Source organism: Acomys minous, assembly GCF_964271855.1.
Source record: "Acomys minous genome assembly, chromosome: 4".
Lineage (NCBI taxonomy): Eukaryota > Metazoa > Chordata > Mammalia > Rodentia > Muridae > Acomys > Acomys minous.
In genome coordinates, this window is record NC_140486.1 from 72,352,242 (window position 1) to 72,366,567 (window position 14,326).

Genomic DNA, 14,326 nt, shown 5'->3' on the forward strand with positions numbered 1-14,326 from the left:
GAATAACCCTTTCACAGGTGTCACCTATCAGATATTTATATTATAACTCATAACAGTATCAAAATTAGTTATGAAATAGCAATGAAATAAAAAAATGTCTGATACTGAAGGATATATTTTTTTTAATCTAGAAGTCAGTAAAGAGAAACAAAAGAAAACTGGACATGGTGGTCCATGTCTTTAGTGTCAGCACTTGGGAGGCAGAGGCAGGTGGATCACTGTGATTTCAAGGCCAGCCTGGTCTACAAAGTGAGTCCAGGACAGCCAAGGCTACACAGAGAAACCCTGTCTCAAAAACCAATAAAATAAAAATAAAATAAACAAAATGAGTCCAAGATAGCAGGGCTGTTGCACATAGAAACCCTGTCCCGAAAAAAATAAAAAATAAAAAATTTTAAAAAGGAAAGAGAGAAAGAAATAGAAGATGCATCAGGCCACACCAAAGTAATTCTCTTTGTAACCTCTAAGGATGAGAATTTAAAAGTTCATTTGACTTCTAAACCGCGCTAAAGTATTTTTGCTTGTTTGTTTTGTTTTTCGAGACAGGGTTTCTCTGTGTAGCCTTGGCTGTCCTGACTCACTTTGTAGACCAGGCTGGCCTCGAACTCATAGCGATCCGCCCACCTCAGCCTCCTGTGTGCTGGGATTAAAGGCATGTGCCACCATGCCCGGCTAACCGCACCAAAGTATAAACAACCAAACCCCAGGGAAATCTGTTCCTCTGCCTGGGATTGAGTATTTCACAATGAGCTGTCTCCATCTCTGTCCCAAGATGGCTCATGTTTTCCCCACTGGCCCAGGTGGTTTTGGACTTTCTGCCTGTGTCCAGTGCTGGAGCCTCTGAGCCCGTGGGCTAGAGGGCTGTCTCCTGCTCTTCCTTTAGGACTCAAGCCTACAGCCCTGACTGGGCCCACAGTCGGGCTCTACTGAGGCTCAAGCCTGAAATGTATGGCTTCCTTGCCTTGGCAGAATGTTTCCTTGCCTTGAAGATGAGTGTGTTGCTCACGCGCCTTGTCTGCTGAGTGCTGGAGTCAGAAGCTCCTGCAGGCCTCTTCTGCTTACCTGGGAAAGGCTTTGCTCATCTGTCCTGGCAGAAGAAGCTTGAAATGGAAGACTGTAAATGGACATTTGAGTGGATTTAGACAGTTCTTTCTTGGCTGGAGAGATGGCTCAGTGGGTAAGAGCACCACTGACTGCTGTTCCAGAGGTCCTGAGTTCAATTCCCAGCAACCACATGGTGGCTCACAGCTTGATTCCTTTTTCTGGTATGCATGAAGACAGCATATTCATATACATAAAATAAATATTTTTTTTTTCTGTGACAGGTTTCTCTGTGTAGCTTTGGCTATTGTGGACTCAATTTATAGACCAGGCTAGCCTCACACTCACAGCGATCCGCCTGTCTCTGCCTCCCGAATGCTGAGATTAAAGGTGTGCACCACCACGCCTGGCTTCTTAATTCTTCTTATCTACAATAGTGAACATTGCAATTTACACTAAAATATTCAGATGCCAAAATCCAGTACTCCAGAAATATTTTATATATTTTAGACTACCTACCAAAGTATATGTTAATGCTTATTTGTTCATTGACAGATATTGGACAAGTTGTGCACACTTACCAGACACTGCTCTGGCCACTGGTGAAACCTCAAGCTCACACTCATCCAGGAGGCTGGCAGGCAAGCAAACAGATGGACTATTAAAAGATAATATCTTTAATACATGTATCAAGACACTTGCCATCAAGAACGGAGCTGATAAGCGTGACGGCGCACACCTTTAATCCCAGCACCGAGGGAGGCAGAAGCAGGCAGATCACTGTGAGTTCGAGGCCAGCCTGGTCTACAAATCCGAGTCCAGGACAGCCAAGGCTACACAGAGAAACCCTGTCTCGGGGAGGAAAAAAAAAGAGTGATTCTGATGACCTGAGGTCTGAGGTGGATCCTGGTAGAACTGGTTTGGGGTACAAGTGGCCCCAGACTTCAGTGGGTCCACAGTGGGCTGACATCGAGGAGCAGAATCCCCACAGAAGCCACGGAAAGTTCAAATATCTATTCCTTCATCTGGGGCGTGGTGCCCAGCTAGGCATTCGGGTAAACGCTTGTCATCTCAGGCTTAGGAGGGCGTATGGATATGTACTATCAGCAGTTCAAGGTCATTCCTGGCTACGTAGTGGTTTCAAGGCTAGCCCGAGCTACACCATGACATGTCTAGAAATTTAATTAATTAGAAAATATAGGCCATCTTGGTGCCCGCAGAGGCCTGCCTGGAACAGGACTTCTAAAACACAGCTATGTCTGGAAGGCTGTAGAGCAAGGCCATTTTTGCTGGCTACAAGAGAAGTCTCCAGAACTAAAGAGAGCACACGGCTCTTCTTAAGATTGAAGATGTTTATGCCCGGGATGAAACTGAAGTCTATTTAGTCAGAAGATGTGCTTATGAGTATAAAGCAAAAACCAACACAGTGACTCCTGGAGGCAAAGCAAACAAAACCAGAGTGATCTGGGGAAAGTAACTTGGGCCCATGGAAACAGTGGCATGGTTCCTGCCAAATTCCAAAGCAACCTTCCTGCGAGGGCCATTGGACCCAGAATCTGTGTGATGCTGTACCCTTCCTGGATTTAAACTAATGAAAAGTGAATAAAAGTGCATTGGTGCTCTTGTTTTAAAAAGGAAAGAAAATGTAGAGTGGGGCTGGAGAGATAGCTCAGCAGTTTAGGGTGCTTGCTGCTCTTTGGAGGACCAGAGTTTGGTTCCCAGCATCAGCATCAGATGACTTACCTGCAGCTCCAGCTCCGGGGGTCTAACAGCCTCGGGTAGCCTCAGCAGGCACATGTACACAGGAGCATACACACACACAAACACACACACACACACACACACACACACACACACACATTTCACATAAATAAAATTAAATATTAAAAAGTTTAAAGGAGCTGGGTGTGGTGATGCACATTTTTAATCCAGCACTATGGGAAGCAGAGGCAGGTGGCTCTGAGTTCAAGGCCAGCCTGGTCTACCAAGTGAGTTCCAGGACAGCCAGGGCTACACAGAGAAACCGTGTCTCAAAAAAAAACGAGGAGAAAATTTAAAAAGAAATGATAATAGCACCAGGTAGGATATGCCAGTCTTTCCAACATGGTCAGGTAGAGTCAGGAAGTGATGAGTTTGGGGCCAGCCTGGCCTAAATAACAAGGAACTGTCTTTAAAATCAACAAATAAACATGTAACTAAGTAATACATAAAACATGCTTGTGTGCTAGGGCTCAGTGACCTTGAACTATTGATCCACACACCCTGAACCACACACCCTGGAGAGTTGCCATATATGAGGAGACTCAGGAATTCTTTCTGTCTCATTTTGGGAAGGGTCCTGTGTCATTTTGTCTCATAGCAGAAGTCCCCGGCTTGATGCCTCATTCCTGGTTTTTTTGTTTGGTTTGGTTTTCGAGACAGGGTTTCTCTGTGTTATCTTGGCTGTCCTGGACTCACTTTGTAGACCAGGCTGACCTTGAACTCACATCGATCAGCCTGCCTCTGCCTCCCAAGTGCTGGGATTAAAGGCATGTGCCACCACGCCCAGCTTCTCATTTCTGTTTTCTTTGCGTAGTTTACTGTAAGCTCCAAATGACTAGGTTGTGTGCTAGGAAATCCCAGATCTCTAGGTAGGCTCATCTGACTGCTGTTCTCCGAGACCGAAGAGATTTCATACCCTAAGTTGTACTCCTGTCAGTCAATCAAGTAACCCTTATCTCCCTGACATTGGGCTCAATCCTGGGTCAAATTCTTCTACACAAAGCATGTCCAAAAACAAACAAAACAAAACAAAACAAAAAACCCAAACTCTCATTTACATTTTTCTTTCTTTGTTTTTTTGTTTCTTTTTCCATTATTTCAATCTTGAAAAATGAGATTATTCAAAAATTAAATTTTTTAAATGGCAGGCTGGAGAGGGTGCGAGTGGAGACACTTGCCACCGCAGGGGAAAGAAACAGCTGCCTCCCAGAGGTTGTCCTCTGACTTCCATGAGGGTGTCTTGGGCAAGAATAGCCACACACATACAGAGAAAGTAAATAAAAATGTAATTAAAAAATATTTTTAGAAAATTGTATCTGGGGGTCTGAAAAGGTGGCTCGGTGGTAAAAGATATTTGCTGCTTTTCCAGAGGACCCAGGTTCGATTCCCAGCTCATACACAACAGTTCATAAGCATCTGTAACTCCAGTTCCAGGAGATCTGATGTTCCCCTCTGGCCTCTATGAGCACTAGGCATGTGTAGGATGCACAGACACACACAGGAAAAACACACATTTGCATAAAATAAAAATTAAAAACTAGAAAGAAAGAAAAAGGAAGGAAACTGTATCACAGGCTGGAAGACGGCTTAGCTGTTAAGAGCACCTACTACTGTGCCAGGGGCCCAGAAGTTTCAGCCTCAGTCCTGAATGTCTCCTCTGATATTGTCCTCTGACCTCTACACTCACTCTGTGACACACACACACGCCCATACACGTTCACACAAACACGAAAGTTAGTGAAATAAAAATAAAAGTTAAATATGGTTGTTCAAGTCTGTTGTGTACTTTAAGCATAGTCACCCCACTCCTGCGCCCTCCTCTCCTGATAACCTCCACCCCTTCTCAAGCCATGTGCGTGTGTGCGTGTGTGTGTGTGTGTGCATGCGTGCACACACGTGTGCATGTGTGTGTGTGCCATGAAGCCTGACAAGCCCAGTGTGTGTGTGTGTGTGTGTGTGTGTGTGTGTGTTTTTACTTTCCTTTTAAACATTTTAAATGATTTATTTATTTTTATTTTATGTGCAGTGGCACACTGCCTGTCTGTCTGAGTGTGCCACATCCCCTGGAACTGAAGCTATAGACAGTTGTGAGCTGCCATGTGGGTGCTGGGAATCAAACCTGGGTTTGCTGGAAGAATAGCCAGTGACCACTGAGCCATCTCTCCAGCCCCTTACTTTCACACACACACACACACACACGCACATGTGCATACACACATGAGAGAAAGGCATATTATTTGGTCTCTAGATATAATCTCCTGCAGATGACATGCCCAGCTAACCTCAAGCTCAAACCAGCCCTCCAATTTCATCCCCACCAAGTCCCAGAGTTACAGGTGTGGTCCACCATGTCTAGCAAACATTTTTGAATATAGAAAACTCAGATGTCTTTCACCTTCCTTTCAGCTTCAAAATGGATTTTCTGGAATGTCTAAACCAGAATTTTGTCTTATTTCTTTGGCTTTCAAGAAAAGTTCCAGAAATTCTAGTGTCGATCACCTTTATATTCTCAGCAATCATCACTTGTCACTTGCTGTGTGATGTAACGGATTGTTCTAGAACCCCGAAGAAAGAGCTGGATAACATGGTGTGGGCTGAGTCAAACATCAACACTGGTGGGGAAGCAATGATGGGACTCGATCTGCTTGCTTGGTGCTCAACTTCCCCATCTGTTTTAACACCACATTAGCCTCATACTCAGCCTTTTGCCTGATGAAGAAGCCTCAATCTGTGCAAATATCAGAGCTTGACATGACACATTTCCCTCCCTCCAAAGCCCCTGTGTGTGACTGCTGAAGGACATCACCTCCCGTGGGAAAGTGGGAGTGAGAGGAGGCATGTCTTGGGGGAAGAGTAACAGAAGCTCCTTCCTCAAAGGAGCTTCCAAAACAACACATATTATTGATAATGTTTTATATATGATAATTATATAATCTCCATCTTAACTCCCAGAAATAGGGATACAAGAATTCTGCCACCAAGCCGCATCCTCAGCCTAGCCCTTGAACTTTCTGTGCTCCTGCCTCAGCCTCTGGAGTCTTGAGGCATTCAGGACTATGTCTCGTACCCCAGTCAGTTCTGTTCTATTGCTCGGGGCGGGGTCTCCTACTGCACAGGCTTTGAAGTTTGTGTAAGTGGAAAACTTTGAACTCTTGATTCCTCCCCCTTCACCTCCCAAGTGCTGGGGTTACAGAGGGGACTGCCACATCTAGCTAACAAGTTGGCTCTTAAGGGATAGAAGAGCCAGGGGGTGCTTGCCATGAAGGCTGACAAGCCCAGTTGGATTTCTCAGAGCACACATGGTGGACAGTTGTCTTTTGACTTCCTCATATATGCCACGGTGTGCAGGCACACACACGTGTACGGTGTTGTAAAACCGTAACTAGAAGGTGAACTGAATAAGCTAAAGCCGTCACAGAGGCCAGGGCACTAACCTGTGTGCACACTGGATGCTTCTGCAGGGGGATCACAAGTTAAAAACAAACAAGCCCAGTGGAGGAAGAACAGCACCGCTAAGCTGTCCAGGCAAAAAGTCTCTCTCCGTCTCTCTTCTCTCTTCTCTCTTCTCTCTCTCTCTCTCTCTCTCTCTCTCTCTCTCTCTCTCTCTCTCTCTCTCTCTCTCTCTCTCTCTCTCCCCTCTCTCCCTCTCTCCCTCTCTCTGTTTGTGTCAGCAGGTGTGTGCACACATGTGTGTCTGTGTCTTTGTGTTCATTTGTTTGCTTGAGTTTGATGTACTATTCCCTTATAAGATCCTGAATTTGATAGTTTATTTCTGGTCATTTGTTAAATTTAGAATAATTTATTCCTTGGTGGTTTGGTTTGGTTTGGTTCCTTCTGGCACTAAGTATCAAAACCAGGGCATCCTTGGCAGCAGTTCTTCCACCAAGGTACTCTTCCAGGTCATAGGGTCATTTAATTTTTACAAAAGGCAGCTCCTTCCTTCCTTCCTTCCTTCCTTCCTTCCTTCCTCTATTTCTTTCTTTCTTCCTTAGACATAGGCCCCTGTAGACTAAGTTTGGTTTTCGAGGCCTGGAAGACTTTGATGAACTAGCCATGTCCTGCCTCCACCTCCCGTGTGCTGGACTTACAGACGCACTCCATCACACCTAGTTTATGTGTTGGAAATGGAACCCAGAGCTTCCTGACTCTAGGCCACCACTTTATTGATTGGGCTACACTCCCTGCCTCCCCAGCTGGGGAGATGGCTTAGTGGGCAAAAAGTTGGCGATGCTACTGTGAAGACCTGACTTAGGATTCCCAGAGCCCATGGGAAGCTGGAGAGATATGGTTGGTAGTCCCAGCACTCCCTGCTAGCATTCTCAGAAGCTTCTGTGCCAAAAAACAACAGGAGACTGTCTGCAACAAGGTGAGGACCATAAAGAGGTTGTCCTCTCACCCCAAGTAGTCTGTGGCACATCCCTCCCAGCCACACGTCATACATAATCTTTTCTACACACACACACACACACACACACACACACACACACACACGCACACGCACACACACACAATATTTTCATAAATATTTTATTCTTTTAATTGTCATGTTATGATACAAATCAGTGTTTATATGATTATCATAAAACCTTGAAATACTGAAGTCAGCTCCCTTCCCCATAAGCCATTTTTAAAAAATATACTTATTCACATTCTAACTTGCGTGGGAGAGACAGTGGGACCAGGAGTGGCTGGCTTTCTCTCTTACCTACTCCCAACTTTGTTCCCAGGATGCTGGAAATGACTAAGACATCAAGACAGTAAAATATAATCCCTGGGAGTTAAACAGTTACTCGTGTGCCCAGAATCGCACAGAAGGCAGACTGCAGTATGTACCAAGAGTTTGCCAAGGCCAAAGGCCTCGCCTTTTTATTGGCTTTTCATCAGAAAGGTGTAGTGTGGAGAGCGATGGAATTGGGCTGTGAGTTAGGTCTGCATACTTTCAGCCTACGCACATCAGGAGTAACTGAAAAGGGAAGACCCTGCAGATAGGAGAAGTTACGGCGCGTTTTATTTCATGAGTACTTTGCCACAATTAAAAAAACGGTGGAAAAGCTGGGCACAGCTCAGTGCTAGGTCATGCGCTTTCCTGTGTAAAGCACCCTACACTCACAGGCCCTCCCCACACACACATACAAAACACCCTCAGAAACACTGGAGAATGATAATACCCTATGTGATATGCAGAAGTGTGGGAGAATGTGGCGTTTTGAACCTTATATATACAAGATTGTGGTTGTGATAGATTGTTTGCAAAAATGGCTGAGCTAATTCCTTCCTGCTTATTCTTCCAACATTCAAAGGGTGACTTGGCCACATCTCCCATTTAGGTGTGAAGTTTCTTCTCTGACCCTTTAAGCTTGGGCCAGGCTTGTGATTCACTTCAGCCCAGAGAGTGTAGCAGAAATGACATTGGGTCATTTCTAAGTCGCCTTTCAGAGCCTTGATGAAGCCCAGGCACTTCAATGTGAACAAATATGCCCAGTGGTGGCCCACATGATGCAGATGTGTGGCTGAGGCCACTGCTGATCTGCCACCTGACCGCACTCATGCAAGTGGCCCTGAGTGAGCCCAGCCACACCAACACCCTACAGAATTAGAAAGTGACACATAAGGGGAGGGCATAACACCTTAATGAGACGAGTATTTCGGGGTTCATGTTTCTCCTGTAGGAGAGATGCAGGTTATTGTGGGCACAGGTGAACCTGCATGGTTGGTTTGCCAACGCAGAACCAAGAGCTTCTCCCAGCCCTACACACAGATTCCTTCCTAGGACAGCTTTGCTGCCTCCCCATCAGGAACTGGAGCCTCTTTACCCAGTCTGTGAATTGGAGCAGGTCTCAGTAGCTGTCCCAGAAGGGACACCACGCAGCACTGATCCCAGGCTTCAAGCCTTAGCTTCTGCTTTGATCTCCTAGGACTTCTATGCTCATAAGAAGCCGAGGATGGCCTCGCCCCCTGAAGTCAGTAGCTGGCCCAACCCACACTACCAACTTCCAGACTCACAAGTGAAGCCACCTGAGAGGCCTCAGTCTCCACCAGCTGACCTAGGCAAGAGCAGCCAAGCTGTCCAGATGGGCCGAAGCAAGACACTGACCCACGGAGTCATGGGTAAATAAAAACATCTATTGTTTTGGGTTGATTCATTTACACAGTGGTAACTGATACATTGGAGACATAGCTACCATACGAGGAAAACACACTTTCTCACTTTCTTTCAATGCACTTCCTGTCCAGTTTAGTGGCGGGTAGACTGTGGAGGCCTCAAGTCCATGTGGTATGGCTCTTGTTGTATAGTGTGAATGCCTTGGCCTTCCTCTAAAGAGGGGCACCTGTGTCCATATGGAGCACCCCATTAGCTGCCTTTGAGCCTGGAGTTTCTCAGGAGGGAAAAGGACACTGGCAACTTGAACACCCAGTATCGGACACGGTGCCAAGCGCTGGCCTTGGCTCACCCGTTTAACAAGGGGTTCCATTGTAGCTGCCTTCATTTGCGGTAACTGAGCCTTGCAGAGGGCGTTTTGATGAAACTCAAGCCTAGTCTCTTTCCAGAGAACTGAACCGTGGTGCTGAGGCTTCCACCTTCCCAGGAACACTGAGTGTCACAGAGCACTTGGGGTTGCCGTGGCCGTGAGAGCGGCTGAAGGAGGAATATGGGGAAGGAATTGCAACAGCTAGTAACTCAGGCTTGTTTTCTCCAGATTTTCAGACCCCCACCCCAACCTGGCAACTCCCCAGTTCCCGCACCTGGGACAGGAGGATTGTGCATTTTGAAACCAAATGGGGCTACACAGTGTATGCGCTGGCTAGTCTTTGTCAACTTCACCCACAAACTAAAGTTAACTGGAAGGAGGGAGCTTTGATTGAGAAAAATGCCTCCATAAGATGTGGCTATGGGGCATTTTCCTAATTAGTGATTGATGGGGAAGGACTCAGCCCATTGTGGATGGGGCCACTCCTGGGCTGGTGGTCCTGGGTTCTATAAGAAAGTAGGCTGAGCAAGCCACGGAGAGCAAGCCTGTGAGCAGCACGCTCCACGGAGTCTGCGTCAGCTCCTGCCTCCAGGTTCCTGCCTGTGTGAGTTCCTGTCCTGACTTCCTTCAGTGATGAGCTGAGCTGTGGAAGTGTGAGCCAAAGAAACCTTTTCCTCCTCAACTTGCCTTTGGTCCTGGTGTTTTGGGTTTTTTTTTTTATTATTATTAATTTATTCTTGTTACATCCCAATGGTTAAAAATATGGAACGCTTCACGAATTTGTGTGTCATCCTTGCGCAGGGGCCATGCTATTATTCTCTGTGTCATTCCAATTTTAGTATATGTGCTGCCGAAGTGAGCACTGGTCCTGGTGTTTTATCACAGGAAAAGTAACCCTAACTAAAGCGGTGTACATATTTCCACTGTATGTATATTGTACATATACACATATGCATTTTATGAAGTGGTCATAAAACAAAATGACAACATGGAAGAAAGCCTCATTTTTATATGTTACTTTCACATAGCAATGACTACGTATCTGACAAGTTAAGGGGAAATTCCTGAGTTGGATCACGGCTCCAGCGGCTTGGGGCCATGGTTGCTTGGCTGCGTACACTTGAGCAGGACTTCGTGGTAGCAGGAACAGGGGTAAAGAACAACTGTACACAGACGGGAAACAGTGGTAGGAAGTGGCCAGGGAAGGTATGTCCCAAGGCACTTGCTCCCAGTAAGCTACTTCCTCCAGCTGTGCTTTGCTTCCTAAAGTCTCCAGAACCCCTCGAGAACAGAGAGCCACCAGCCAGGGACCAAGGATCCAAAACACAGGGCTGTAAGGGACACTTCACACTGTTGCAACCACCAAGCAAAGAGAAGTCACACCAACTCGGGCCCCGGAAAGGTCAATAGAGTCCTTCCGCTCCCCGAGCTCCTTGCCAGCGCTCCCAGGAGCGAGCTCACCTCGCTTCTCTATTTCAGGACCAGGAATTAAGCGGCGAGTTCGGAATTCAGAAGAAAACCCCCCAAGCTGTGCACACGTCCCGCAGTGAGCTTCAAGGCTCTCTGAGCACCACGCCGCCTTCAGAGGACATACGACCAGAGCCACTGGCATTTCCGCCCATGCGCCGGGCGGGGTTCGGGTTCTCTGAACTACAAGCCCCGGGGAGAGAGAGTAGCTTGAGAGAATAGGAGGAAGGATGCTCCATCATAGAATCAAGAGGGATATAAAAAGTAGGAAACAGGCAAAAGGGCAGTCGTGTTAGAGGCTTAGAAGCGGGGCTAGGGATGGAGTTTTAGCTGGTACAGTGCCTGCCCCTTGCCTGGAGCTGTGGCTTTGAGGCCTCACACGGTATAAACTGTATAAACTGACCACAGTGGTACACAGCACTCCAGAGCAGGAGGCAAGAGGGTCAGACGTCCAAGGTCATCTTTGGCTACACAGCAGGCTTGGTGGCTGTGCTACGTGAAACGTGGCTTGCCTGACCTACACGGGACACTGTCTCAAGAAAAATCAGGAGCTCCACGGGAAGGAGGGATCATGGGAGAAAGAAGCAAGAGCGCCAGCCCACACGCCTGCAATCCCACCCACCCTAGGGGGGACGGAAGCAAGAAGATCCAAGTTCAAGATCAGCCTGAGCTCCATTGTAGGAACCTGTCTCAGAGAGAGAGACAGACACACAGACAGACACAGAGTGAGACAGAGAGAGATAAAATAGAGAAACGAGGCATTTTACACACACACTTTTACTATTCTCCAGTTTGTCAAAAGGCTGATGAAAACTCAGGCCTTTATCTCCCAGTGCCAGGAAAGAGCTCTCTCACACTTAAGCCCTCACGGAGAGTCCGGAAATGCCAGTGGCTCTTGTCACATGTCCTCATAAGGCGGTGTGTGTGGTCAGAGAGCCTTAAAGCTCACTGCAGGCCGTGTGCACAGCTTGGAGTTTTTGTCTGAATTCCGAACTCACTGCTTAATTCCTGATCATGAAACAGAGAAGCTATACAAGCTCATTCCTTAGAGCGCTGGCAACCTGCCCCGCCCCCCATCCCTCCTCCTTTTTTCTTAAGAGGCCTAGAGTGTCCCAGGTCCTCTGCAGAGGGCAGGCTCTCCGACCTCTGCTGAGCCTCTGGCGTCTTCTTCCAAACATTCCACCAGTCAGCCAGCTAGGGCCTGCACGTTCAAAGGAGGATTTACTGTGCCTCCAGAACTGGGTCAGTGGGTGGCCCCTTGGGGTTGAATTTTGAGAGAGGACAGCAAAACAAGAAGACCAGGTTTGCGTAACCAAAGCCGCTCTTGTCTCTATTTGGAAAACGCATGGAGCTTTGAGGGAAACCCCAAACATATTTCCCAAGGTGCCCTCTTGGGACTCCCATACCGCTCACAGTTTCCATTTTGCGGTTTTGTTTTGGTTGGTTGGTTATGTGAGTCGGAGCTCACACTGTAGCCTAGGCTGGCCTGGCACTTACGTTGTAGCCCAGGCAGGCCTCAAAGCTAGTGTAATCTTCCCGTGGCCTCCCACGTGCAGGGATTACAGGTGGGAGCCACATTACCTGGTTCAGATTTCATGTTCTTGAGGCCCTGGAATAACTGGGCAAAGATTTTAAGAGCTTTTCGAAGAGCTTTTTAGCAGTACTTTCAGAGATGGCTGGACCACACTCCAGAGTGTGGCCCCACACCCAGGAATGTACGGGCAGCACCAGCTGCGCTCACTGCCCGCAGCAAAAGAGAATAAGAAGTCAGCGAGACGTGGGTGGACATGGGGGGATGTGAGGGGAGCGTGGGGGATGTGGGGGATGTGGGGGGGAACTGGGGGAACATGGGAGGAGCATGGGAGATGTGGGGGGCACTTGGGGGGATGTGGGGGGAATGAAAGATGAATCTGGGAGGATTTGAAGTGTTGGGGATGAATCAAAATATATTGTATGCAATTCTCAAAGAAATATATATATATACACATATATATTTCTGAGGGTTTTACTTTTTTTTTTTCTTTTTGGAGACAAGGTTTCTCTGTGTAGCCTTGGCTGTCCTGGACTCACTTTGTAGACCAGGCTGGCCTCAAACTCACAGTGATCCGCCTGCCTCTGCCTCCCAAGTGCTGGGATTAAAGGCGTGTGCCACCACCACCCAGCTGTTTTTGTCTTTACTGGGACTCTAGGTAAGAAAAATACAGGAGATGGGGAAATAGAAGGACCCAGAGGGTCCTAGAAACCTACAAGAAGAACATCGCAACAGGTGGATCGGGGCCCAAGGATGCCTGCTCAAACGATTGCACTAACCAAGGACAATACAAGTAGTAAACATTGAACCCCTACTCTGATCTAGCCAATGGACAGGACATTCTCCACAGTTATGTGGAGAGCGGGAATTGACTCTGACATGAACTCTGGTGCCCCATATTTGACGACTTCCCCTTGGTGGGGAGCCCTGGTGTCACTCAAAGCAAGAATAGGCAGGCTACCAAGATGAGATTTGATAGGCTGTGACCATAAAGTGGGAGAAGAGGTCCCCCTCGGTCATGGACCTAGAGGAGGGGAATAGGGTGGGCGTGGGAGGGAGGGAGGAAAGAGAGGATACAAGTGATGGGATAACAATCGAGTTATAATCTGAATAAATTTAAAAAAGAAAAAACAAAACAAAAAGACAAAAATAACTCCTTAAATTAGTAAACCTGCCTGGTGTGGTGACACATGCCTTTAATCCCAGCACTCAGGAGGCAGAGGCTAGCAGATCGTTGTGAGTTTGAGGCCAACCTGGTCTACAAAGCAAGTCCAGGACAGTCAAGATAACATATAAAAACCCTGTCTTGGGGGAGGGGGGAGACAAAAACAAAAATTAGTGTATTTTCCAAAATCAAGTCAAAGAAACATTATTTAATAAAAGAGTCACAAGCTAATAATATCAATCCTAATAAATAAAACACCAGTGAGAACACTGCAGACCGGCAGGCCCACCATCTGCCTTCAGCTTTGGTGAGGCTAATTGGCACTGAAGTTGCAACATCATTTTTAATACCAACAAAACACAGGGGGCCGCCTTGGCGTTTTTTTACTTCCTCAGACAAATAATCATCCTTCTCCAGTCTCAGCCTCATTTGGGCTAATGCCAGACAAAGCAAGAGGTCTGAGGGTTGATTGAGACCTGAGTGCTTCCCAGAGGTGTGACACAGGTGCTTACGATGTCCCTGTTCCCAGCGGTCTTCAACAAACTCCTGCTTGGTCATCTGTGCTGACCCTGAGGAAACACTTCCCAGAAGATTTACCCCAGAGATGCTGGTTTCTCCTTAATCACGGCTAACTTCTCAGCTCGAGCCAACCAGCATCGACTGTCCCAGTAACGCCCAGGGTCCACTTTGGTGGTGCTGTCTCTTGTTGATTGTAGCTGACACTTCAGCCTCGGCTGACAAGAATGACAGAATCTTTAAGTTTCCCCCTGAAACATCACACGCCAGGCCCCCATCTTCTGCCCTGCTCTCAGCTGTCTTCCAGGCTCCTACAGAACATCCCGCTGAGCTCTCAACACTCAGTGGCTCCTCTAGCCCAAAGCCCCACAGTCC